Consider the following 27,680-nt stretch of genomic DNA (forward strand, 5'->3'; position numbering starts at 1 on the left):
TGCAATATTCTTGCCTTTAGGTTCATGATTAGTCAACAATTTGTTTGGCTTTATAGCTTACTCTTTTTCAGCCTCCAGATTCCAGATGATACCATGATGCCAACCTGACTTCCCTGAGCAGACGACCCCACCATGTGTCTTGGAGTGCCACCTCCCCACAGCCCTGCCCCACTAGGGAAATAGAGAGACAGGCTGGGACTATGAATTGACCTGCCAATGCCCATGTTCAGCAGAGAAGCAATTACAGAAGCCATACCTTCCACCTTCTGCACCCCACAATGATCCTGGGTCCATACTCCCAGACTGATAAAGAATAGGGAAGCTATCAAGAGAGGGTATTGGATATGTAGTTCTGGGGGTGAGAACTGTGTGTAAATGTACCCATCTTATCCTATAGTTTTGTCAATATTTCTCTTTTATAAATAAAAATTTAAAAAGAGAAAGTAAATATAAGGAAAATGGAAATTCCAAGAGAAGACAGTGAAAAGAGGGCAGAGGGACTGGCAAATAATTCACTTGGATAGTGAGCAGCTTTGCCATGTGCACAACCCAGATTCAAGTCCATCCTTCACTGCATTGAAGAAAGCTTCAGTGCTGTGGTCTCTTTGCTTCTGTGTTTCTATCTGAAAAAGAAACAAAAGGACTAGAAGCTGGATCAGGGAAGAGAGTAGCTCGCAAATATGGGGAAAGTATATAAATATTGTTAACTGTAAACCCCGTTGGTTTGATCTAGGGCCCCTATTTAGCACAGGAGCCTATGTAACCTCTGCATCCCTGTAGGTCTGGGCCTGGATCCACCTGCATATTAGATGTTAGGCTCAGGCAAAAACTGGTAAAGTCATGGGCCCTCTGGAATATACCTAAAATAGAACTACTAGCTTTTTCCAAAACGGAGACCCCAATATTCATCTGAAATATTCTTGCCTTTAGATTCATGATTAGTCAACAATTTGGTCTGCATTATATCTCAACGCTTTTTCAGCCACCAGGTTCCAGATGATATCATGATGCCAATCTGACTTCCCTGGGCAGATGACCCCACCATGTGTCTTGGAGTCCCACCTCCCCAGATCCTTGCCCCACTAGGGAAAGAGAGAGACAGACTGGGAGATGGACCTGCCAACGTCCATGTTCAACAGGGAAGCAATTACAGAAGCCAGACCTTCCACCTTCTGCACCCCACAATGATCCTGGGTCCATACTCCCAGAAGGACAAAGAATAGGGAAGCTATCAAGGGAGGGGATTGGATATGGAGCTCTGGGAGTGGGCAATGTGTGGAAATGTACCTCTCTTATCCTATGGTCTTGTCAATGTTTCCATTTTATAAAAAAAAAATTAAAAAAAGAAAGAAAAGGGGGCAGAGCCAGATTCAAGGAAACAATAGCAAAATTATCACAAATCTGGGGAATGATTCAAGCATAGGTGTCCTAGAAGTGGAATGCCTACTTAATTCTTGAATTCAAGATGATGTACATTAAGAAACATAACTGTGGGGCTAGGTGGTGGTACACCTGGTTGAGCGCACGTTACGATGCGCAAGTCCCAGGTTCAAGCCTCTGGTCCCCACCTGCAGGGGGAAAACTTTGCAAGTGGTAAAGCTGTGCTGCAGCTGTCTCTCTGTCTCTCTCCCTCTCTCTCACCCCCTCCCTCTCAATTTCTGGCTGTTTCTATCCAATAAGAGACGCTAATAAAAAAAAAGGATTAAAAAAAAACATAACTGTAAAAGTGTCAAAAGTCAAGAACAAGGAACACCATTACAGGCATTTAGTGAAAGGAAGAATTCAATATAAAGACAGTACTCTCAGGCTCTCATCAGACTTTTCAGGAGAAACTCTATAAACTAACAGAGGGAACAAGAGATTCAACACACCAAAAGCTAATAACTGCCTAACACTAACACTTCACCCTGAAGATTTGTTATTTAAATATGATGTAGAAATAGTATGACCTTCTCAGACATGTAAAAGCCAATGCAGTTTGCCACTGCCAAACTTACCTTATAAAAGAATAGCTGGGCAGTCGGTGGTAGCTCAGCGGGTTAAGCGCATGTGGCATGAAGCGCAAGGATCGACATAATGATCCGGGTTGGAGCCCCCGGCTCCCCACCGGCAGGGGAGTCGCTTCACGGGCAGTGAAGCAGGTCTGCAGGTGTCCATATTTCCTCCTCTCTGTCTTCCCCTCCTCTCTCCATTTCTCTCTGTCCTAGCCAATAACGACAACATCAATAACAACAACAATGAGGAATACAACAATAAAAAAACAAGGTTAACAAAAGGGAAAATAAATAAATAAATAAATAAATAAATAAATATCAAAAAAATAGCTGACCGGGAGTCGGGCAGTAGTGTACTGGGTTAAGCGCACGTGGCGCAAAGCGCAAGGACTGGAGTAAGGATTCCAGTTCCAGCCCCTGGCACTCCAGCTGCAGGGGAATCGCTTCACAGGCGGTGAAGCAGGTCTGCAGGTGTCTATTTTTCTCTCCCTCTCTCTGTCTTCCCCTCCTCTCTCCATTTCTCTCTGTCCTATCCAACAATAACGACATCAATAATAACAACAACAACAAGGGCAACAAAAGGGAAAATAAATATCTAAAAAAAAGAATAGCTGAAAAGAGTTACACACACAATACACTGAGCAAAGTGATAAACAGTATGAAAAAACATAAAACACAAATAGTAACATAATAATGAAAGCGGAGAAACAAATGGATAGAAGCAATGCAACTGAATGACAAAGAGACAAGACCAGGCTATAAAAATGGTTTTAGGGGAGTCTGGCGGTGGCCCAGCTGGTTAAGCGCACGTGGCACAAAGTGCAAGGACCGGCATAAGGATCCCAGTTCGAGCTCCTGGCTCCCCACCTGCAGGAGGGTCGCTTCACAAGCGGTGAAGCAGGTCTGCAGGTGTCTTATCTTTCTGTCTTCCCTTTCTCTCTCCATTTCTCTCTGTCCTATCCAACAACGACGACAACAATAATAACTACAACAATAAAACAAGGGCAACAAAAGGGAGTAAATAAATAAATATTTTTAAAAAATTATTTTAGATGTATTGGATAGTTAGATGCAACACCCCTAGTAGCCACAAAACAAAATATGAAGCAGAGACTCATAGAAGGCAGAAATTAGGAAAGAGAAAAATTGCTATGAAGAATTACTCAAAAAGAAAGATAGAAGCAAATGGGAAAGAAGGAATAAAAATAACAATACAACAACAAATAGAATAGCAGTAAATAAATCACATATATCATTAATTACTATAAGTAGGATTAAACTAAACTCGTCAGTCAAAATAAACAGAGTGGCCAGATGGATTTAAAAACAGATTCATCCCCCTTCTCTCTCGATTTCTCTCTGTCCTATCCAACAACAGTGACAGCAATAACAACAACGATAAACAACAACAGCAATAAAGGGAAAAAATAGCCTCCAGGAGCAGTGGATTCATAGTGCAGGCACCGAGCCCCAAACAAACAACAAACAAGAGATTCATGGAGACAAACAACAGATTCATGTTTTCTATGTTTACAAAAAAATCACATCTGAAGAAAAGACAAATACAGCTCAGTGAAAGGTCAGAGTCAAGTGTTCTAGGTCAATGATTCAGAAAAAAGGGACAGGAGTTGCTATCATCAAACTATCATCACTATCAATTGCTATCGTCACTCACTGGTTTAAGCATACATTGTATGAAGCACAAGAACCTACCCAAGGATCCTGGTTTGAGTCCCCGTTCCCCACCTGCAGGGGGGTCACTTTACAAATGGTGAAGCAGGTCTGTAAGGGTTTAACTTTCTTTCTTCCTTCCTTCCTTTCTTTCTTCCTTCCTTCCTTCCTTCCTTCCTTCCTTCCTTCCTTCCTTCCTTTCTTTCTTTCTTTCTTTCTTTTTTTTGCCTACAGGGTTCTTTCTCGGGCTCAGTGCCTGCACCATGAATCCATTCCTCCTGGAGGCCATTTTCTCCCCTTTTTCCCCCCTTTTGTTGCCCTTGTTGTGGTTATTATTGTTGTTATTGATGTTGATATCGTTCGTTGTTGGATAAGACAGAGAGAAATCAAGAAAGGAGGGGAAGACAGAGAGGGGGAGAGAAAGATTGACACCTGCAGACTTGCTTCATTGCCTGTGAAGCAACTCCCTTGCAGCTAGGGAGCCGGGGGCTCGAACCAGGATCTTTACACTGGTCCTTGTGCTTTGTGCTACGTGTGCTTAACCCGCTGAGCTACCACCCGAAACTCAGTGTCCAACTTTCTCTCCCTCTCTCTATCTTCTTCTCCCCTCTCAATTTCTCTCTGTCCTATCCAGTAAAAAATGGGAAAAAAATGGCCTTCAGAAGCAGTGGATTCCTAGTGCTGGCAAAGAGCCCCAGTGGTTATCCTAGAGGCAAAAAAAAAAAAAAAAATGGTAAGGGATCTTAATTTTTTTTTTTTTCACTAGAGAGCACTACTCAGTTGTGGTTTATGGTGATGCTAGGGATTGAAACTGGGACCTTTGGTGTCTCAAACATAAAAGACTTTTTGCATAACTATTACACAATTCCCACAGCCCAAATAGTAGGAAATTCTAACACATCACTTACAATAAAAGGCAAATCATCAAGACAAATTATTAAAAGATATTAACTTAATAGATAAGCAGAGATAATTTTTTTGCCTCCAGGGTTGTTGCTGGGGCTCGGTGCCTGCACTACAAATCCACTGCTCCTGGAAGCCACTTTTCCCATTTTGTTGCCCTTGTTGTTATTGTTGCCATTGCTGTTGTTGGATAGGACAGAGAAAAATTGAAAGAGGACGGGGAGACAGAGAGAGAGGGAGAGAGAAAGATAGAAACCTGCAGACCTGCTTCACTGTCTGTGAAGCAACCCCCCTGCATGTGGGAGGCTGGGGGCTCACACCGGGATTCTTAAGCAGGTCCTCGCGCTAAGTGCCGTGTGTGTTTAACCCGCTGTGCTCTCTGGACTGCTAGCAGACAAAATTTTATCCCCAAAGCATCAAATAGACATTCTTTTAAAAAACTTATTTATAAAAAGGAAATACTGACAAAACCATAGGTTAAGAGGGGTACATCACCACACAGTTCCCACCACCAGAACTCCCATCCCCTCCCCTGATAGCTTTCCTATTCTTCAACCCTCTGGGATTATGGACCAAAGGTCATTGTAGGATGCAGAAGGTGGAAGGTCTGGCTTCTGTAGTTGCTTCCCTGCTGAACATGGGCGTTGACAGGTTGATCCATACTCCCAGCCTGTCTCTCTCTTTCCCTAGTGGGGCGGGGTTCTGGGGAATCGGAACTCCAGGACACATTGGTGGGGTTGTCTGTGCAGGGAAGTCTGGTTGGCATCACTAGCATCTGGAACCTGGTGGCTGAAAAGAGAGTTAACATACAAAGCCAAACAAATTGTTGACTAATCATGAACCTAAAGGCTGGAATAGTGCATAAGAAGAGTTAGGGGGGGGGGTGTCTCTGTTTTTTAAATAGCTAGTAGGCATATTTTAGTTATATTCCAAAGGGCCTGTGGCTATATTAGTTTTTTTTTCTTTTCTTTTTTTTTCCCCTGAGCCTGAAATCTGATATGCAGGTGGATCCAAGTTATAGTTTGGGGAGTTGATATCATAGCTGGAAAAAGTGCCAGAAAGCTGTATCAGGGAAAAGAGTAGCTTCCAAATATGGGAAAGGTGTATAAATATTGTTGTCTGTAAATACCCATCGATTTGATGTGATCTGGGGCCCATATTCAGCTTAGGAGCCTATGTGAACTCTGCATCCCTGTAGATCCAATCTCACAGTAGGAACGTTCCAAGATGTCCCAATAACAGGACCCATCTTCCTCAGGGGTAGCATAGAGTATGTGGTCCAGTCTCCCTTTGGAGGATGGAACACTCTCTACCGTTGTTGATCCAAGTTGAGGGCAAGGTCCTATGGGGGCCCACAAAGGGGTCTATTAAATAGACATTCTTCTCAAATTCATGTGAAATACTTTTTAGTATTGAATATACATATATATATATATATATATATATATATCACAAAGACATTCACAAACATGAGGTCATTGAAATCTTAAGAAGCAGGTTATATAGAGTGATGTCTGGTTTTTTCTCTCTCCTCCTATATTTCTCATTGATAAATAAATAAAATCTTTAAAATAATAATAATAATAATAAATATGAGAGACACTTTTTAAAAAATATGAACAGAACAGAGAAATGTCTAGAGTTATTTAAAAGTGAGAACAAATGGGGGTCGGGCTATAGTGCAGCAGGTTAAGTGCACATGGTGCAAAACTCTAGGACCGCTTAAGGATGCAGGTTTGAGGCCCCTGGATCCCCACCAGCAGGGGGCTTGTTTCATTTATTTATTTATTTCCTTTTTGTTGCCCTTGCTGTTTTTATTGTTGTTGTAGTTATTATTGTTGTTTATGTCGTCATTGTTGGATAGGACAGAGAGAAATAGAGAGAGGAGGGGAAGACAGAGAGTGGGAGAGAAAGACAGACACCTGCAGACCTGCTTTACCACCTGTGAAGCGACTCCCCTGCAGGTGGGGAGCTGGGGGCTCAAACCAGGATCCTTAAGCCGGTCCTTGCGCTTTGCGCCACGTGCGCTTAATCCACTGTGCTATCGCCCGACTCCCAAAATATTTTTTAAAAAGAAAACAAATAAAAATAGAAATGTATACAAATAAAATTATTTGATTGATGGATAGATGATAGTGATGTGATAAAATAAGTATAGCAAAAACATTAATGGCATAATCTATGGTGTAGATACAAGGTGGATTCTTCCTCATAGCTTCCTGATGAAAGGCAGTCCTGAGGATACTTTTGCTGTTGGCATCACAAGATCCTAAGCAGAAAAATCAACCAAGTCCACCAAGGCTTTTGATCTACAGAACTGGACAGGTTCTGGACAGGGGTCAAGTAGTTGTGCAACCCATAAAATGCACAAGTTACTGAGCTCAGGGATCCAGATTTGAGGCCCTGTATCTTACATGCAGGGGAAAAGCTTCATCAGTGGTGAATCAATGCTGCAGTTGTCTCTCTTTTGCTCCCCCTCTCTTCCATTCCCGTATCCTCTCTCTCTCTCTCTCTCTCTCATCATAAAAAAGTTAAAAAAAAAGAACTGAACAAGATGTTTTCTAAGTTTGTGGTAATTTGTTATGCAACAGTAGAATACAAAAACAAGTACAAAATTCCTTATATCCGTCAAACTATGAGGTATGCAGCCTATAAATTTTCAAAGGTTCAAAAACCATTAGTGACCCAGTCATGCAGTAGGATAGAGACATGATAAACCCATAGTCTCCGTGGGAATGTGAACTAGTAAAAACCTTTCTCAAAGCAAATTGGAGAACAGTTTTTAACCACATTTCCCAAATGTGGATATGTTTTGCCTTACTGAATTTATTGTACTTGAATAGAAATAGTTTGAGAGAAAAGATTTTTTCAAATGTTCTTTAGAAGCTGCTTACAGCAGTGGAAATCATATTGTACAATATGAATGCATGCCCACAGAAAACAGGTTTGTAAAAAAGAAAGAAAGAAAGTCAACAGGTTTGTCAAATATATTTTTCATGACTTTGATGAAATGATTCATAAAATCAAAAGTCTAACAGCATTTTTTTTCATTTATGGCTGTGTCTAGTTTTAAATTAGTTTTATTAGGGAAATTATTTACAAGACAGTTGTCACATGAGTACAATTTAATTCCCTGTGATAGGTGTCTGCACACCATTCCAACTATCAACTTAATTCCACCTCCACCATCATACACTGGGTCCACAACACTCTCTTAACCCCTCTTCTTAAAGAATTTTACAATCTAAAAACATGTTTTTCCTCCAGGGTTATTGCTGGGGTTCGGTGCTTGCACCACGAATCCACTACTCCTGGTGGCCATCTTTTTTTCTATTGTTATTGCTGCTGCTGCTGTTGTTGGATAGGACAGAAAGAAATTGAGAGAGGAGAGGAAGACAGTGAGGGGGAGAGAAAGATAAATACCTGCAGACCTGCTTCACCGCTTGCAAAGTGACCCCCCTGCAGGTGGGGAGCCGAGATCCTTACTCCAGTCCTTTTTCTTCACACTACCACCTGGTAGGTGCGCTACCACCTGGCCCCCACAATCTAAAATGTTTAAATCATCTGTAAAAGTACCAGAATAGTAAAGGAATTTGAGGTGACTTTATTTCCTAGCTAAAGTCTAAGCTTTGTCTTGTGTGTGGTATCATTTTGCTTTTCCTAGCTGAGAAAAGTCAACCTGAAGCAGTGAAGCTCTGGCAATGACTACACACACACACACACACACACACACACACACACACATATACATACATGCATACATACATAAATAAACAAACAAATAATAAAAAATGAAGTAATGGTCCTATGTTGTGGAAATGAGGATCAAAGACTGCACTACAAACCATTAACCTTCAATAAAATTAAAAATGCATTATAATTACTTTTAATTAAAAATAAATCTCAACTCTTTTATTTAACAAGGAAAGGAAGAATTAAAGGAAGAAATTTTGTGGGGCTGGGGACACAGCATAATAGTTATGTAAAAGAATCTCATGCCTCAATCCCCAGCCCGACCATAAGACAGAGCTGAGCAGTGAGTGGTGATCTCTGTCTCTGTATCTCATTAAAATAAAATAAACAGGGAGTCAGGCGGTAGTGCAGAGGGTTAAGTACACGTGGCACGAAGCTCAAGCACCAGTGTAAGGATCCCGGTTCGAGCCCCGGATCCCCACCTGTAGGGGAGTCGCCTCACAGGCAGTGAAGCAGGTCGGCAGGTGACTTTCTCTCCCTCTTTCTGTCTTCCCCTCCTCTCTCCATTTCTCTCTGTCCTATCTAACAACGATGACATCAATAACAGCAACAATAATAACTACAACAATAAAAAACAAGGGCAACAAAAGGTAAAAATAAATAAAATATTTTTTAAATTCTAAAAAAAAATTGAGGAGAGAGGGAATCAGGCAGTGGTGCACGGGGTTAAGCACACATAATATGAAGTGCAAGGACCCATGCAAGGCTCCTGGTTCAAGCCCCTGGCTCCCCACCTACAGGGAGGTCACTTCACAAGTGTTGAAGCAGGTCTGCAGGTGTCTCTCTGTCTCTCTCCCTCTCTATCTTCCCCTCCTCTCTCAATTTCTCTCTGTCCTATCTAAAAATAAATAAATAAATAAAAATCGAGGAGAGAAAAAAGACAGATGTGCTTGCTTAGTACAAATGAATTAATGGTTTAGGGATCAAGTAGTGGTACACTTGGTTGAGCACACATGTTGACACATGTTGTTAAGGACCTGTGTTCAAGTCCCCAGTCCCCACCTTGAGAAGGGAAGCTTCACAAGCAGTGAAGCAGCGCTGTAAGTCTCTCTGTCTCTGTCTTTGTCTCCCTCTTTATCCTTCCTTCCCTCTCAATTTCTCACCATTGCTATCTAAAAATAAATAAACAAAAACCAAATGAAATAAGAACTTAAAGCTCAAATGCTTTTTTAAAAATGAAATGTTGGTGCTATTATGGGTTCTAGGATTATCAAACTGAGGATTTATATTCAATTCAAGTATATATTTAAGAATTTGGTTTTCATAAGGGGAAGTTTGATCTGTCCTAAAAACCTCTAGAATCATATGAAAAAGGACAACAAGAAGGTGAGGACTAGAGAGAGAGAAGATATATTTATTACTGCACTGCTTGTGAAGGTTCTCCTTTGTGTGGCCCTTCCATATGGTTCCTGGGGATTAGAAGGCAGGTAGGTCCTGAGTGAGTTATTTCTTAGTCCTCAACAAAGTTTTAAAATAAGTAAAAGTTGCAACCAGAGGGAGTCGGGCGGTAGCGCAGTGGGTTAAGCACAAATAGCGCAAAGCGCAAGGACCAGTGGAAGGATCCAGGTTCGAGCCCTTGACTCCCCACCTGCGGGGGGTGGGGGGGAGTCGCCTCACAAGTGGTGAAAGGGGGAGTCACCTCACAAGTGGTGAAGCAGGTCTGCAGGTGTCTATCTTTCTCTCCCCCTCTCTGTCTTCCTTTCTCTCCATTTCTCTGTCCTATCCAACAATGACAACATCAATAACAACTACAACAATAAAACAAGGGCAACAAAAGGAATAAATACAATATTTTTTTAAAAGTTGCAACCAGGTGGTGATGCAACTGGTAGAGCTCACATGTTTCCATTTGCTAGGAACAGGGTTCAAGTCCCTGGTCCCCACCTGTAAGTGTAAAGTTTTAGGAGAGGGGAGTAGTGTTGCAGATGTCTCTCCTCTCGCTCCCTCTTGCCCTCTAGCAAAGAAAAAGGAAAATAACAATGAAAATAATCAAATTAACATAAGTAGGGTAGGGATAGATAGCATAATGGCTATGCAAAGAGACTCTCATGCCTGAGGCTCCAACGTCCTAGGTTCAGTCCCCCGCACCACCATAAACCAGAGCTGAGCAGTGCTCTGGTAATATAATAGTAATAATAATAACAACAACATAAGCAAAAGTCTGCAAACATTTCACAGACAAGTAACAAAGATTTATATTCCAATTAAAAAAGTCAATAAGCAGAACTTCAACTGGAGGATGACTAAATTATATGTTGGAAAACAACACAAAACAGTTTCATGAGTGGTCAACACACATGGACAATATCCCTTATCCTCACTAAGCATCAGGGAAATGCAAAGAATAAGACATCTCTCACCCATGATATTGGCAAAATATTAATGGTAAAAATTTAGGTAAATTATTATCTAGCTATTTTGTCATTGCCAGAGCTTCACTGCCCCAAGTTGACATTTATCAGAAAGAAAGCGAGAAACACAGACAGAATGACACAGAGGGGAGAGGGAAAGATATCACAGTGGCGGAGGCTATGTTAGACCCTGTTTTTTGCCCCCTCCCACTGGACAAAGCAGGCGCGGTAACCAGTTAAACTATATTATCATTCCAGAAATGGTTTTCCTTTTTTAAAAAATTTTTTAAAAATATTTATTTATTTTCCCCTTTGTTGCCCCCCCCTTTTTTAACCTGTTGCCCCCCTTTTTTAACACTGTTGCCCCCCCTTTGTTGCCCCCCCCTTTTTTAACACTGTTCAGCCCTGGCTTATAGTGGTGCGGGGGATTGAACAGGGACTTTGTTTGGAGCCTCAGGCATGAGTGTCTCTTTGCATAACCATTATGCTATCTACCCTCAGCCCTTCCTTGTTTTTTATTGTTGTAGTTATTACTGTTGTTACTGATGTCATTATTAGATAGGACAGAGAGAAACGGAGGGGGGGAGGCTGAGAGGGGGAAGATAAAGGTAGACAACTGCAGACCTGTTTCACTGCCTGTGAAGCGACTCCCTTGCAGGTAAGGAGTCGGGGACTCGAACTGGGATCCTTATGCCGGTCCTTGCGCTTTGTGCCACGTGCACTTATCCCTTTGTGCTACCGCCTGACTCCCCAGAAATGGTTATTCTTATTTACTGCTAGTGGAGGTGTACACTAAATGTGTCTCTACCAGGTATTTCAGCATTACATATTAAAATGCAAAATGGGCTTTCTTTGAGTCATGTATTTCACTTAAAGGCATATTTTAGCGAATGTATGCAGGTCAGGCAGTAAGTACTACACCGGGATAAGCGCATATAGTACAAAGCGCCAGGACCCCAACAAGGAAGCCCCCGATCCCCACCTGCAGGGAGGTTGCTTTACAAATGGTGAAAACAGGTTTACAGGTGTGTATCTTTCTCTCTCCCAATCTTCCCCTCCTCAATTTCTCTCTGTCCTATCAAAAAAAAAAAAAAAATCGAAATAAATGGCCGCAGGAGCAGTGGTTTTGTAGTGCAGGCACGGAGCCCCAGCGATAACCTTGGAGGCAAAAGAAATGTACAAAGTCTTCCAGTGAGATACTGTTAACAGCAAACAATGTAATACTGCAATACTGAAAGTAACACATACTTTTCAACATCTTATCAATGGTTAGAAAGTACTCATTCAATGGAATACTAGCCAATGTATAAAACAGATGTAGATTTATAAATACTGATACTTCCGTGACTTTCAACTTTTTGTCTTTAAAATGATGTAAAAGTGATACAGTATAAAACAATATTTCAAATTTTTGTAGTTGCTGTTGCTGGGGCTTCACAGCTCTGGACTGACTTTTTCAAAAAGAAAGAGAGATAAAGAGGCAGAGTGGGAACCAGATCATTACTTTGGCATATGCATTGCTAGGGATCAAACTCAGGACCTCAGTGTTCTAGAGTTCAATACTTTATCTACGGCACCATCCCCAGGACCACAAATATTTCAGATTTTTTATTTTGATCTTTTCCCAGGCTAGTGATAGACTAATGATACTGATGCAGGGCAGCAGGAAGGAGCCACAGATCCCAGACAGCCATGAAATCTCTAGGATAAACAACTGATACTTTTGAAGTATAACTAACTGTTCTGAGAACATTTAAGGAAGACTACAAGACAGTTGCTACATGAGTACAACTTATCTCCTTGTGTTTAATACAACTTATCTCACCAGTTTAGGTATATTACATGCATTTCTGACTTAAGGTATTTTCAACTTACAGTGGTATCATCTTGATGTAACTCGACAGTGAGTAGAGGAAAATCTATACAAATAAGTGAATGAAGAAAAAAAAACACACCAAAAAAACAGGAGATAACAAGATGTCATTTATATTTTTTAAAAGTAAAAAAAAAAGAAGTTATATATCTACTTTAGAATTAGAAAATACAAATGGGGAACTGGGGCATGTTATGCATGTACAAACTATCGTATTTACTGTTGAATGTAAAACATTAATTCCCCAATAAAGAAATAAATTAAATAAAAAAGAATCAGAAAATACTTTTATTCATAAAAATTTATGTAATATTCACATACAATAGTATAAAATTTGGAAGGTAAAGATTTATACCTCAATGTGTATTATAAATACATTTTTTAAACAAAAAAGCCAAGAAAAAGCTAATTGTAGATTAAGGAATTACCATTAAATTGTCACCATGTTAAAGAAAACTAAAGATATGTGGTCTGGGAGGTGGCGCAGTGGCTAAGGCACTAGACTCTCAAGCATGAGGTCCTGAGTTCAATCCCTGGCAGCACATGTACCAGAGTGATGTCTGGTTCTTTCTCTCTCTCTTCTATCTTTCTCATTAATAAATAAAAAAAATCTTTTTTTAAAAAAAAAAACTAAACATGGTAAATTTTCATTGGGTTATTATACAATAATAATCCATGATAACATATATACAATAGGAAAATGCTGGGAAGGCATAAGAGCAAAACAATATTGGTACTCTCTAGGTCATGGGATTACAAATTGTTGTTTTTTAATTTTGGTGTTTTCTTTAAGGTTTCCTATACTTTCCAAATATTCTACAATAAGAAAAGTAAAAAGCAACAGGAGACAGAGAGAGAGAGGGAGAGGGAGATAGTGCCAGGAAGTTCCTGCTTACTGGGAATATCACTAGGAATTAGACTGTATGGCAGAGGTAGATAGCATAATAGTTATGCAAAGAGACTCTCATGCCTGAGGCTCCAAAATCTCAGGCTCAATCCCCTGCCCCACCATAAACCAGAGTTGAGCAGGATTACAATTAGAAGTGGGACTGTGGGATACTTGGTATTTGGGAACTAAGAGTTAGGGAAGTAGACTTCTCTGGCCTAGGAACTAACAGTAGTAAATAGGAGAATCAGGAGTAGAAAATACAGGTCATTAGAATGAATTCAAATGGTGTGAGAGACTGGAATCACAAAAGACTTCTTAAAGCAAGTTAAAAAAAAACTGTACTAGCAATATTGGTGAAAGCATGTGAAATATATTCCAATAAACTTAAATCTTCATTTCCTTTTGGTGGTACTATATAATGCTCCAATCGTTCTGAAGAGCCAGTTCTGTATTTGGAGGAGAAATGCTTTTTTCACCTCATTACTCCACTCATACAAATATCTACCTCAAAGGCGCCATAAAGCTGAGATCGTACACACTCTTTTTTTTTTTTTTAATTTTAAAACGGAGACATTAACAAAACCATAGGATAGGAGGGATACAAATCCACACAATTTACACCACCAGATCTCTATATCCCATCCCCTCCCCTGATAGCTTTCCCATTCTCTATCCCTCCGGGAGTATGGACCCAAGGTCATTGTGGGTTGCAGAAGGTGGAAGGTCTGGCTTCTGTAATTGCTTCCCCGCTAAACATGGGGTTGACTGGTTGATGAGATCGTAAACATTCTTATTGTGTAAAATATATATTTGACGGGCAAAGAACACAGTCATTGGATTCTTAGTTTGAGACATGAATCACTGTTTTGAAGGGTTGAAATTAGAACTGGTGGGCACGATTGCAGTTTTTATGTCCTCTGTCGCAATAGTACTTTGGATATTTCTTTTGCCTTTCCACACCTTGTCTAGAGTTGCCAGTGAAAGGCCCCCTTCTCTCACCTTCCCATGTCATTCTCCACCTCACTTGAAGCAAGGTTAATAGAATCCTTTTCTATCAGATTGTTTTTCTTTTTATCATTGTGTGCATGTGTGTGTATTAATGGTATACAGTTCAGCTGTTGACACAAGGGTACAAGGTCTCATCTCCCCGTAATAGGTGTCTGCGAAACACTCTCACCTCCAACTTAGATTCTTTTCTACTAACCTACCAGATTCTTCTTACATCTATGCATTCAAAGTTGTAGATCCTTAAAAAAAAACAAAAAAAACAAAAAAACAAAGTTGTAGATCCTTTATGAGACCCTTGCTAATGGCACTGCCATCCTAAATATCAAGGAGAAAAAGAGATTTCTTATTGAAAGCGTACTATATATCTGCAGTGAGTATTGTTAAGTGGGAACTCAGTGGTCTGCAGCTCTCCCTCCCCCATAAGTAAACCACATCTCTGGCTCTCCGCACGGTGCGCCCGTTTGCCTGGTTGTCCCCCTTTCTTCACAAGAGATGAATTGTTCAGCGTAAGGCTAGTCAATCCGTGCTGCCCTTTAGGGGCTTCCATCGTGGCTAGAATCAAACCCTTAGACTCTAGTCGTTGGTTAGCTTTGCAGCATCAGGATCAGATCAGGAGCAGTCCCCAGTAGGGGACCTTGCTTCTCTACTCGGGGAGCGCCCTCCCAAGGAGCAGGGGCGGGGCTTCTCGAGCTGGGGTGGAGCTTCCGAGCCTGAGTGAAGAGGGCTGGAGGGGGGAGGTTTTCCGCGTAGAGTGAACGAGGGGAGCTGGACTGAAGCAGGGCAGTGAGCCCAGCACGCTCCTGCGGGCCCCGCAGAGCTTTTCCCGTGGAGGTGAGCTTCTTTCCCCGGGCCAGTAATAGACTTTGCTCGCGAGGCTGACCGCGGCTCCTCGCAGGGGGTGGTTCCCACGGGACCGTGCGCGGAGGCGCAGAGGTGGCGGCCTTGGGGAGCCTTCCAGGGAGGCTGGTGGAGGGGCCCGGCGGCCTGCTTCAGCCCTCCCTCAACCTCGCCTTCTCTCCCCTTCCCCAGGCCTCGACCGGCTCCAGTGGAGAACTAGCCGCATCTTCTGGGGCAGTGGGTGAGTGGCCGGCCGGCCGGCAGGCAGCGCGGCGAGACAGCGGCCGACAGTGGGGATGCGAGGTACCGGCATTAGTGACCAAGTGGCCCTAGAGAGGGAGGAGAGGTTGGGCCTTTGGCGTTTCTCTTCTGGGTTCGAGGGGGGCTGGCCTCTGAGGAAGGGAAAGGTAAGGGGCGGGCAGGCAGGCAGGCTTCCCGGGTAACTACTAGGCGTTGGATATGTATGTCTTGATATCAAAACAGTACTATATAGACATGCATATTTTTTTTAAAAAAATTCATTGCTTAAAGAAAACTTAATCGGTTTTATAGATCTTACTATATCGGGTAACCTGTTTTTTTTCTCATTTATGAACAGGCATTGTGTAGTTGTACTACATTTATTTAACGCGTTTCCCGATTGATGTACAATTGCTTGCTTCCTTTTTACGGGGGGTGGGGTATATTACAAGCAAAAGTCTAATGAATGGGATATATATATATATCATGCACATGTATGAGTATTTCTGTAGCAGAAATTCTTAGGAGACGAGCCGTTGGGTAAAAACGTATGTGCATTTTCAATTTTGGTACATTTGTCTAAATACCTTCCCAAAAGGCAATACTCATTTACACTCACCAATGTGAGAGTGCCCATTTTCCCACAGTCGTGTCTACGCGATTTTTTTTACCTGCCTTTGTAATTTGGGTCAATTTAAAGGACAAAAAAATGGTATGTCATTGCTTTTATTTGCATTTCCCTGACTATTGGTGAAATTGGACATGCTTTTATTTGCCCGATTATAGAAGCAGATATTAATAGCCTATAAGCAATAAAGCATTTTGAATATTTAATGCTAAAAATTCATTAATAATTACAAGGAAAATGAAGTAGAGAAATTTAGAACTAAACTACAAACTTTATAGAGGAACACAATGAACATTTGCAACTACGAAGAAAGGATACCATGTTTCTAACCAAGAAGGCTCAATTTTATTAGTGATGCCCATTTTTCCCATGTTGATTCAGATGCCAAGTTTTTGGAGCTTTACATGATTTTAAAGTTCATCTGGAAAAAAGATGGCTAAGAATAACCGAGAAAATATTGTAAAAGTAAAGATGGGGGTGTTTGTCCAACTAGCTATTAAAATATTCTTAAAGGAACAATATTTAAATTAGAACGGATAGAACAATACATATGAATAGAAAAGACTATAAATTGAACTAGGCTAGATCCCAGGATTGAAACATTGTTGGCTAAACGTGAAAACACTGCCGTATGAAAAGCTTCAAGCACGTATCACCCTCCTTCCCTGAAGCTTGAATTTTCCTTTGAATGCAGACTCCTTTGTTGAAAACCACTTTTATTGGATCTTTTGGTTATGCTAAAGTGAAGCCTCAGGAGTTAACATTAATGGCTTTGGTCCTAGGACTAAGGATATGAGCCTTTAGTTAAATTAAGATGGATCCAGGTTAGCCTGCAGTGCGGCGAGGGAAGGAGTCTGGGTATTATCGGCTTGATCCCCCCCCACCACCATCTAATGGGTAAAAAATGTTATGTCATTGTTTCATTTGCATTTGCGTGCTTATTGTGACATCAAGCACCTTTTTATGTGTTAGCCAGGGTAATATGTGATTTCTGAAGACAGGTAACAATGGGGGACCCATTACTCTTTTTAAAATTTTTAAAATGAGTTTGGCTAATTGGTACAGCTATGCCCGGAAGCGTGAGAAAAAAAAAACAGGTTGACTTTTTTTAAATTTTCCTTAAGCACTAAGCTCTAGACACCTTAGATCCGGGGCGGAGGCAGTTTTCAGGACATGGCCGAGATTTGGCGCTGAGCTGTGTCATCGCGAGGTTTGGCAGCCAGCTCTGCAGTGGGTCAGAAGCCTCGTGGTAGGCGAGATCCCTGCAGCACAGGAGGTTCCTCCCTTTCCCCCGAAAAACTCCCAGTCATTTTCTTGAAGCACCGCCTCTCCCTTTTTTTTAGGAGCGTGCACCACGTCTCGCGAGATTTTACATTTCCTAAAGGCGAGGCGCGGGCGGCATCCTGCGGTGAATTTGGAGGTTTCTCTAAGGCTAAAATGTAGTATCGCGATAATTCTCGGGATGCTTGGATCTGGTGAAGGCATATTGGCTCCGCCCCTCGATGCTTAGTGAGGTTGTGCGTCATTTGCTTTTAGCTTCGCTTAAGGGAGTGCGGAGCCGTAGTGACTTAGGCTTTGATAGGAGGGGTTGGGTTCAGGCTTTCCCGTCCTGTAGTGGTTCTCGCGGGATTGCGTGGAGGCGGTCAGGGCTCTGCTACCGCCTGCAGCAGTCAAGGAGGTGGTGGCAGTGTCTTCGGCTCGTCCTGTTCTTAGCCCGTGAGTTCTCGCGGGAGCGGGCTTTAGTCCTCGTGGGATTCGTTGTCGGTGGCGGAGGTAGCTTAGGGATGGGGGGGCAGTGACTAGGGTCGGTTCGCCTGCTGTTAAGATGGCGGCGGAAGCTGATGTCTGGCCGGCTAGGACCTGGTACTGAGCTGTTGACTGTTCGCGTTTGTGACGCTTCTCGGGTGCACTACGTTAAGGGGGTGACGATTCGCGCAATGCCAAGGGGCCCGAATCACCGAACCTGAGACGAAGACCACCCGTCCCCGAGAAGCGTGAGGCGACACCATTTCCCGGGCTTAAACCGCGTGTGGGCCTGCCTTTGCCCCATCAATCCGTCATCCTCACTAGTGTCGCCGCCGCAGTGGGCGGGTTGGGAAGGGTGAGGGGCGTGAATATTAGAGTTTGTTGGGGAGTGTGGCTTGGGATTACAGTGGACCTTATGGGGGGACCGGGGGGATATGGTTATCAACCTAAGAGGACTGGTTCCCTCCCTTCTACCTTTTTGCCGGCTCATTTGGTTCTGCAGTGACCCAAATGAATTCCCTAGTTATTCTTGAGTTAAGTGGATTCTGCCTTCCCATGGCCTTTAAACTAAATTAGGGGAATCAGCCTTTAGTGATTCCTCTTCTCCATTACTTCTGTCAATCACCGCATGGAATCTTCCTCATTAATATGGGAATTTGAGGCTCATATTTAAGGAGGGAGTCGAAAGTTTTCATTGTCACTACTACATGTCATTGCTCCCTGACTTAAGGAGAGCTTGATCCATAGGTTATCCCTCCCTCTTCCACTGGTACCCTTGCCGCAGGCTTTGAGTAGAGCCTTTCCAGTTCCCTGTGTTCACTCCATTTTTGTGGATTAAGCCTTCCATTTCCTCAAGTCTTCACGCTTGTGTGACCCTGATACGAGCTCGAGGCACCGATTTGTCCAACTCTGCATATTGCAGAGCAGTGAGTGACTTGGTAGATGGAGGATTGCAGTCTTCATAGCCTCTTTGTGATTGGGTTCATTAGTCTTCCTCCTATCCTTCCTCCCCATCTTTAAAAGGCTTGGCTAACCTTCCAATAAAACAACTTTTTACCTTTCTTTTTCCTTTGCCATCCCTTCTCCCCCAGATTCCTTTCCCCTGAGTCCTGTGGCCTTTTGGTCTGTGAACAACTGTTTGCTGCTAACCCATCTCTTACATGTTTTCCACTTACTAATCCTATTTCTTGCCTACCATGCTTTTTCTAGAAGTCGAATCTCCTGAGAGATGGTACTCTGCCTGTCAGAGTCTACTGCATTTTTTCCCCTCTCCTTATACTAGAAAATAAATGACTTTGTCATCTGTCCCTCAATCATTGCCCTGTTCTGTTTCCCAACCTCCTATAAGCAGCTAATACCCTATCATTTGGTTCCCTTTTAGATTACATGTTCAGCATTGTTTTCTCTTAGCTTCAGAGTTTCCTAGATTAGCATATCAACATTCCCTAGTAAAAGGAGTCATCCTGGCACGGTAGAAACACTGTGTATTTTGGGTTAATGTTAAACTTTGTGACCTTGGGCAAAAATTTTAATACTGTTTTTTATCAGAGTAGGGATGAATACATTGTGCTTATAGTTGGCCAGAAGTAGACAATGTATAAAGTGCCTGGCTTCTTGGTGTAAGAATACACTGGCAGATGCACTTGTGTGGTGGTTTTATGACTTGGGAAAGACAGATACTTTTGTTTCCTTAACTAAATTTATACTATACTTTTAGTTCAGTTCTGTCACTTTTGCCCCCCAATAGATGAGACATTAGCTTCAAATGTTCATGATGTTTGAATGTGAAATGAAGCCCATCCTTCACTTTGTACAAAATTACTGTGAAAAGTGTCTTGCTATTCACCCTATTAAAGTGATGACATTTGGCGCCGTATTTTTTTTTTTTTTTTACAAATGGAACTTTTGCTAACTAGTATTCAAACTATTTAAGCTTTTTCTGAGCAGGATAAGTTCCATCTTAGTTTTGAAAGGTTGTTTAGAATATCGGGCTTCTCTTTCAAAATGAATTGATTGCAGTTTTTAATTTTTTTTAATACTCACATATTAATGTTGCAGAGAGAGAACCAGTGCATCACTGGCATATGTGATGCCTGGACCTCATTCTTTTAAGTCTAGCATTCTAATCACTGCCTCACCTCTTGGGCCACTCTGCCAGTTTTTCAATATACTGTTTCCTGTTGTGTGCTATTGCCATTTTATACTGACATTCACTTTGGAGGTAATTTTCTTTACTGTTACTATTTGATTAGGCCAATATTAAAGTGTTTAGTTACCTTATCTTGATGGTGGGATTTGAAATAAGGTAGGACTATAATGTTGGAAAGCTTACTTAACATTAGAAATTTATCATCTGGTAACTTGAACTTTACAATGTATTTAGTTTGAAGTGTTTTGGTGGTAGTAGAATGTTCTTTCTTTTTCAGTGGCAGGCAAATCACTTTGTTATTGAGAATATGACTTGGTTTTTCACACAGTGGGATAAATAGTAATCAAAAATTAAACATAGAAATATGTAAGTAATAACGGTGTGACCTAAAAAGTGTAATTTATTCTATGTAGCTCTATGAAAAGAAAAGGAGTGGCAGGCAATACCAGTTGAAATCTTTGTCTAAGGTTCAGTAGCAAAGTTCAGCCTGGATTTCCAGGGTGTTTATCATTTGTTTCCCAGTATTTCCAAAAATGAGTGAAGTTAAAAGTAGTTTTTGTATGTGTATTGTTCACACAAATAATTTAACATTGTATTAGTATCAGTTGATATGAAATTATTATCTGTAGACAATCACTGGCCTCTAATTTCATTTGAGTTGAGAACTGGGTTTTCAAGGGCTCCTGACTCTTAGATTAAAATAATTGTTTTTGGGGCCTGCTGGTGGTGCACTTGTTTGAGTGCACATGTTACAATGTGCAGGGACCCAGGTTCAAACCTCAGTTCCCACCTGCAGGAAGAAAGCTTCACAAGTGGTGAAGCAGGGCTGCAGGTGTCTCTCTGTCTCTCTTCCCTCTCCCCTCCCCTCTTGATTTCTGGCTGTCTATCCAATAAATAAAGATAAAAAAGGAATTAAAAAATCTTTAAAAAATAATTGTTTTAGCTATTGACTCAGTTTTTCATACTGCTAAGGCAAGTTCTAAAAATAAAAATTGATATATGAGGGCATCACTTCAGAAATAACTATGTTTGAACAGTGATTATTATTAACTCCCCCCTCCCTAATGTGTTGTGTATCTCTCCGCAGCACACACCTGTTTTTTTTGTAGGTCCTCCAGTAGTCTGACCTGAGCTGTTACCATCCCAGAGGACCAGCAGACCAACTTGGTCAGGAAGGTTCAGGAAGCTGTTGGAGCAGTTTTGCAATTTCCCACCAGGATGAGTATGATGAGCTGTCGTTTTAGGTTAGTTTTTGTAGATTTCTTTGTATAGTATTTCTATGTGTTTTTTTTTTTCCCCCTGGGAGATGGTGGGGATGTTCCATTCTGTAATTTAACTTTGGTGTCTTCTCTTGTCTGGGTCTGATGTGACACTTGGTTGTTTTATTGACTTCAAATGGAATTCATTACTGAATTAAACTGTTGAAATTAATTTTGTCTATACAAGCTAAGTATCATTAAAAAATAAAATTTTAAGGTATGTCTGTTTTTTTCAAACATACAATTGCATGATAACATGTGCACCCATTAATGAATTTAAGATACCTACTTGCAACTATCCTATGTTCTCTATTTCTGTCTACTAATTTCCCATTCTTTTGAAATAACCCCTTGATGTCATGTTTTTATATGAAAAATACTTGTTTCTCTAAAAGGTAAGGATTAGTTAAATGTAACTCAAAACCATTATCAAAACTTAAAAATAATGTAATTTTTTTAAAATACCAAATATCAGACCAGTGTTACCATTTTACAGCTTGAATTAGGTCCCAAAGAAAGATCATTTATCACCAAGTAGATTTAGCAAATATCTTAAATCTATTTTATTCTGCAGGTTCCCCCCCCCCCACTTTTTTCTTCTTTTGTGAAGAAACCACTCTATAGTTTATTTTGGTGATTTCATTTCAGTAGAGATCTCTAGGCCATTCTGATTAAGTTAAAAGACCTTGGAGCAACCCCATTGTAATGGAACACTGACTGTAATCCCCTGTATCTAGTTGAAGTTGATTCTGCTGGCCTAGTCCAAATGAACGATAGTCTTTTTTTTTTTTTTTTTGGTGGCATAGTCTTAATTGGTATCTATCTTCACTTCCATGTCTTGGACCTGCTTACTGCCCCACATGAAAACTAGGCCTTCTGTTAGAAGAAGCTAATGTTTCCTAGACAGTGACCTAATTGTGCCTTTGGGGATTTTCATCACCATTTTAATTTCTTTATGTGCTTTGGCTATTCTTACAGTAATGTTGCTTTTTTTTAAATGTTGGTGGCTCAACTCTGATCCATAACTTACAAGACTTAATAAGTTTCTCTGATTGTCATACAGCTTTTGAAAAGATAATACTGAGCAATTTTTGGTACTTTCACTTAGGCTGAAATTTCTGTCCATTGCATTCAGCTATGGTTTTTCTGGTTGGTGCTTTTTATTTCTTCTGGAAATGATCTTCCCCCAGCATAAAGGTCTTTAAACTATTAATTTATTATCATGTACAATACTGGTCATCATGAGATTTATGTATATTCCTTCCATGGTCAGAACTTAAGAATGAAAATGACTTCAGCACCAGTAGGAGTTAGAGCAAAGCCAGTTGTGTCTACCTTTAAAAGGAGTGATTCCAGGCTGAAGGGGCAGATAGGGTAAAGGTTACGAATGAAAACATTTGAGGTTTTTCAGTGAAGTATGATTGTGAATCACTAATATTATGGATCATAAATTCTAAGACTTAACAGTTTGCAGTCCTTTTGTTCATTAATGGATAAATCACTAATTGGAAATTGCCTAAGTATTACAGTAGGAATTTCTTGGGGCTACTTGTTCAGTAACATAGAAAATATTAAGCACATTGGATCTAGTGATTAGATACTTGCTGTTAAGTTATTTGTATTTAGGGAGTTTGAACAAGGTCACTTAAATTAATACTGAGTTTTTTAAAATTTATAAAAATAAATTTTAAAAATAAATATAAAATAAATTTTCATTTATTTATTTTAACCAGAGCACTGGTCAGTTCTTTCTTATGGTGGTTCAGGGGGATTGAACCTGGGGCTTTGGAGCCTCAAGCATAAGAGTCTCTTTGCATAACCATTATGCCGCCTACCCCCACCCCCCAGTACTGAGTTTTTAAAGCTACTTTAAAAAAATATTTTTTATTTACTTCTGGATAGAGACAGAGAAATTAAGAGTGGAAGGCAAGAGACAGAGACACCTGCAGCCCTGCTTTGCCACTTGTGAAGTTTTCTCCCTGCAGGCGGGGACCAGGGGTTTGAACCTGGGTCCTTAACTAGGTGTCTTACTGCCTGGCCTCCCCATAAAGCTACTTTTATGGGTCTTAATAGCTGAAAGCTTATAATGGAAATGCTGTTGACTTTTTCTTTTGTCGTGGCTTTTCAGGCTTGGGTTCAAAGTATTACTGAGATGCTAAGTTTGGTTGCTTTGAAAATATTTACCCATCACATTCCACATCACCTCTTCTACATCTAGAGTAAGTTATTAAAATCTGATGTGTAACTGTAATATTGGACTATTTTGCAGTGATCTCATGATAAGGTTGATAGTCACAAGGACTTTGGCCGTAGATGTTTCATTGTATTGTTTTGTGACTTGTTTCTTCAAGGACTGGTTACTGTTGGGTTGTCTGAGCAATTATGTGTTCTATTTTTTGCAAAAATGTATCACGACTTCTCTGACAACCCAGTAGACATGTTAATGTCAGGGATAATTCAGCTCAGAAGATTGTTTGGAAGCCCTCTCATTTGATGTGTCATAGTTGAGTTGCTAAAACTTGATGTACTTGTTGACCAGCTTGGTCTTATGGTGTAGAAATGCTTTCAGGTAGAGTAACTTACTGAGTATTTTTAATTGTTTGATTTTAAAAATTACAAATGGTGACTTGGATTAATCTCAGAATGGGGGTTTTATAGAAAGTTATATTTTCAACATCTGAATATATCATGAAGTGGAGATTGGTTTCTAATGTAGATTGACATTGGTAATGTGAATTGGCATTGAACCTAGATTGCTGATTGAATGAGGTGAATGTGAAAATTCTTTTTCAGCTCCAAGATTGTGATTATATAATGTTAAAAGGAAGTGGTACCTCTGGTCCCCCACCTGCAAGAGGAAAGCTTCATGAGTGGTGAATCAGGACTGCAGGTGTTTCTCTGTATCTTTTTCTTTATCTCCCCTTCCTCTCTCAATTTCTCTGTGTCTCTAGCCAGTAATAAATAAAAATGATTTTTTTAAATAAAGTGGTTTTCCTTTTGTTCCCCTTTTTTAAAGTTTTACAGGCATCTTTAATGATTTAAGTCCATTGCAAGGAAAACAAAACAAAAATAGCCAATGGAATTACATCAAATCATTTTTTTCTTTTTTTAAATTATATTTATAAAAAGGAAACACTGACAGAAACATTGGATAAGAGGGGTACAACTCCACACAATTCCCACCATCAGAACTCTGTATCCCATCCCCTCCCTTGATAGCTTTCCTATCCTTTAACCCTCTGGGAGTATGGACCCAAGGTCATTGTGGGATGCAGAAGGTGGAAGGTCTGGCTTCTGTAATTGCTTCCCCGATGAACATGGGTGTTGACAGGCCTATCCATAGTCCTAGCCTGCCTCTCTTTCCCTAGTGGGGCGGGGTTCTGGGGAATCGGAACTCCAGGACACATTGGTGGGGTTGCCAGGTTATTGCTGGGGCTCAGTGCCAGCACTACAAATCCACAGCTTCTGGTGGCCATTTTTTCCACTTTTTATTTTACAGGACAGAGAGAAGTTGAGAGGAAAAGGTAGAAAGATAGACACCTGCACACCTGTTCACTGTTCATGAAGTATCTTCCCTGCAGGTGGGGAGCAGAGACTTGGATCCTTGCACATGCTGATGGTGTATTTAATCAACTGCACCACTACCAGGACCCAGAAGTGGTTTTCTTTTTTAAAGAAAATTATTTTTTTATTTAATTTTTTTTTCTTTTAAAAATTTTTTTATTATCTATTTATTTATTGGGTAGAAACAGCCAGAAATTCAGAAGGTGGGGTGACAGGGAGAGAGACAGACACCTGCAACACTGCTTTACCACTTGCAAAGCTTTCCCCCTGCAGGTGGGGACTGAGGGCTTGAACCCTGGTCCTTGTGCATTGTAACATGAACAACTGGTTAGGAGCTCTACCACCTGGCCCCCAAAAGTGGTTTTCTTTTTAAATAACCTTTTAAGTGGTGACTTAAAGGGACTAGGAGTAGGGAAACACAGTGTTTTCTAGAGTGATGGTTTAGTATAATCATCTAATTTCAAAGATTGGTGTGAACATGAATGTATGCTGCCTTTAGCACAAACTTGTTTTTTTCAAATAAAGTTTTATTGACTTTATGGGTTACAGTGCTCTAAATTTTCAGGATTATAGCTTCACACCTATTTGAAGTCTTATCACACTCACTACCAAAAATTCTGTATCAATATCTCATTATCAGATGAGCACTTCTGCCATTCCTCCCAACACTTAATCCTTCCTTCTGATAACTACCATATTTTTAAGTTTAGGATTTTACAAAGCAGATATTCAGTCCTTATGATTTTATGCCATATAATATAGTATGGATTATATACCATGGACATAATTGGGTATATAGTATTTGGTAGCCAATTACGTTTTGAAACAATTGTGGAAGATGGATTTAGTGATTGATTTTATTAATTATTGTACTTATTTACCTGTTTGTGAGACATATATCTCCTAGTCTTTCTTCCCCCATAGTTACTAATTCTTTATTATTGCATTCTGTGATTTAGTTTAGTTCTGGTAAGTGGAAAGTCTTTCATTTCAGTACAGTGATTAAGAATACAACCTGGGAGTCGGGCTGTAGCGCAGCGGGTTAAGCGCAGGTGGTGCAAAGCACAAGGAGCGGCATAAGGATCCCGGTTCGAACCCCAGCTCCCCACCTGCAGGGGAGTCACTTCACAAGTGGTGAAGCAGGTCTCCAGGTGTCTGTCTTTCTCTCCTCCTCTCTGTCTTCCCCTCCTCTCTCCATTTCTCTCTGTCCTATCCAACAACGACAACAACAATAATAACTATAACAATAAAACAAGGGCAACAAAAGGGAATAAATAAATAAATATTAAAAAAAAATACAACCTGGGCCAGGCAAATAACTTAATGGTTATGCAAAAGACTTTCATGTATGAGCGTCTGAGGTCCCACCATCATAAGCCAGAGCTGAGCAATGTTCTAGTTGGAAGGAAGGAAGGAAGGACAAAAGAGAGAAAGGAAGAAAGAAAGAAACCCAAAATGACCTCTGGTGCCAGACTCACTGGGTTCAGATTATAGTTTTTCTTTGCAAGTCATTTAATCTCTTTGCTACATTTCTCAATCTTTAAAATATTAGCAACAGTGTTGCTTAAGGTTTTGAATGTGTTATATAGCTGGGTTAATGGATTTCAAATGCTTAGAACAATGGTTTTGAAACTTCAGTAAGCATCAGATTCATCTAGAAAGAAGGCTTGCTTAAAACAGTTTGCTGGGCTCCACTCCCAGACTTTGATTTCTGTTGGTCTGGAAGGGATATTAGCATTTCTAACAAGTTCCTAGAAGATGCTGATATTGATGGTCAGGGAAACACTGGGATAGAATAGTCTTGGTACAGGGTGTTAATATTTCTTCTAGACTTCCCCAGTCATTGAGTAAAACTTTTTATTGTTAGTGTTATTTAACTGCCTTTATTTAGAATCATTTTTGAAATTATGTTGCTGTGGTTCTCAATGTGAGGTCCCCGTTACAGCAGCAGCATCTGTTAATGGGCTAGAAGTGCAGATTTGCAGGCACTGCCCTGTCTTTATTTTAAAGGTATGTCTTGACTTAACTGGAGAGTCTTAGATACTTAAGAAAAAAAGTTTGTTGAGATAACAGTTCATTTATCACACAATTTGCCAATGTAAAGAGTATGATATATGATGATTTTTTTATATGTTCATAGTTTTCCCATTATCACATCAGTTTAAACCATTTTCATCATCTCTGAAGGAAACCCAGTACCTATTCTCCCCTCTCTAAACTACCCCAGTGATATTTTAAAACAAACACTACCTACCAGGTCAAGAAAGGGAATTGTCTTTTCACTCTTAAATTCTTTCCATGTGCCCATCCCAAACACAGCACCCTCCACCCCCCACCCCCTGCCTTTGTTAAGTATCTAGTATTCTAACTTAATAGTAATTACTTATTTGCATTCCATTATGGTTTTATCATCTAAAAGTCTCCCTGGACAAAAAGTTTTGAAAAATACTTTGTCTTTAAATATGTATAGCTTTCTCCCTTCTTTATACATGTCTATTGAAATTCTCAGGCTGTTTGACTGGAAGGTTTCTCAAAGACTGAGTTTTGCTGATTGTATATTTAGGACAGTTCTACATCTTTATTTCTCTTTCCTATAAATTGACAATTGAGTTCCAGAAGGCCTTACAAATTAAAGTTCATTTCTTTGGCAAGAAGAATAGTGGTAGTGTGTATATTCACAATGTTCATTACTTATAATGAATTTTTTTTCTGGGTGGGGTGGGTTATTAACAGTAATTGGTGCTTAATGCGTAGGCCCTTCAATTCACTGAGAGTTGCAAAGTAGTGATGTCAACTGTTATAATAAATACTGTTT

General features: G+C 40.4%; 1 protein-coding gene across 15 annotated transcripts in view; it reads left to right on the forward strand.

The window, feature by feature from the left end:
- Nucleotides 1-15,154: 15,154 nt before the first annotated feature.
- Nucleotides 15,155-27,680, forward strand: part of HUWE1 (HECT, UBA and WWE domain containing E3 ubiquitin protein ligase 1) — a 175,053-nt gene continuing 162,527 nt past the window's right edge. For 8 of the 15 annotated variants that reach the window (XM_060183492.1, XM_060183502.1, XM_060183503.1 and 5 more), the window contains exons 1-3: nucleotides 15,155-15,273; nucleotides 15,472-15,582; nucleotides 21,152-21,286. The gene's annotated coding sequence lies outside the window, so the exon portion shown is untranslated. Of the gene's footprint in view, nucleotides 15,274-15,471; nucleotides 15,583-17,710; nucleotides 17,864-17,909; nucleotides 18,011-21,151; nucleotides 21,287-27,680 lie in introns of those variants that run through there. The other 7 variants (XM_060183501.1, XM_060183500.1, XM_060183506.1 and 4 more) reach the window with 5 other exon arrangements.

The sequence above is a fragment of the Erinaceus europaeus genome, chromosome X (assembly GCF_950295315.1).
Source record: "Erinaceus europaeus chromosome X, mEriEur2.1, whole genome shotgun sequence".
NCBI lineage: Eukaryota > Metazoa > Chordata > Mammalia > Eulipotyphla > Erinaceidae > Erinaceus > Erinaceus europaeus.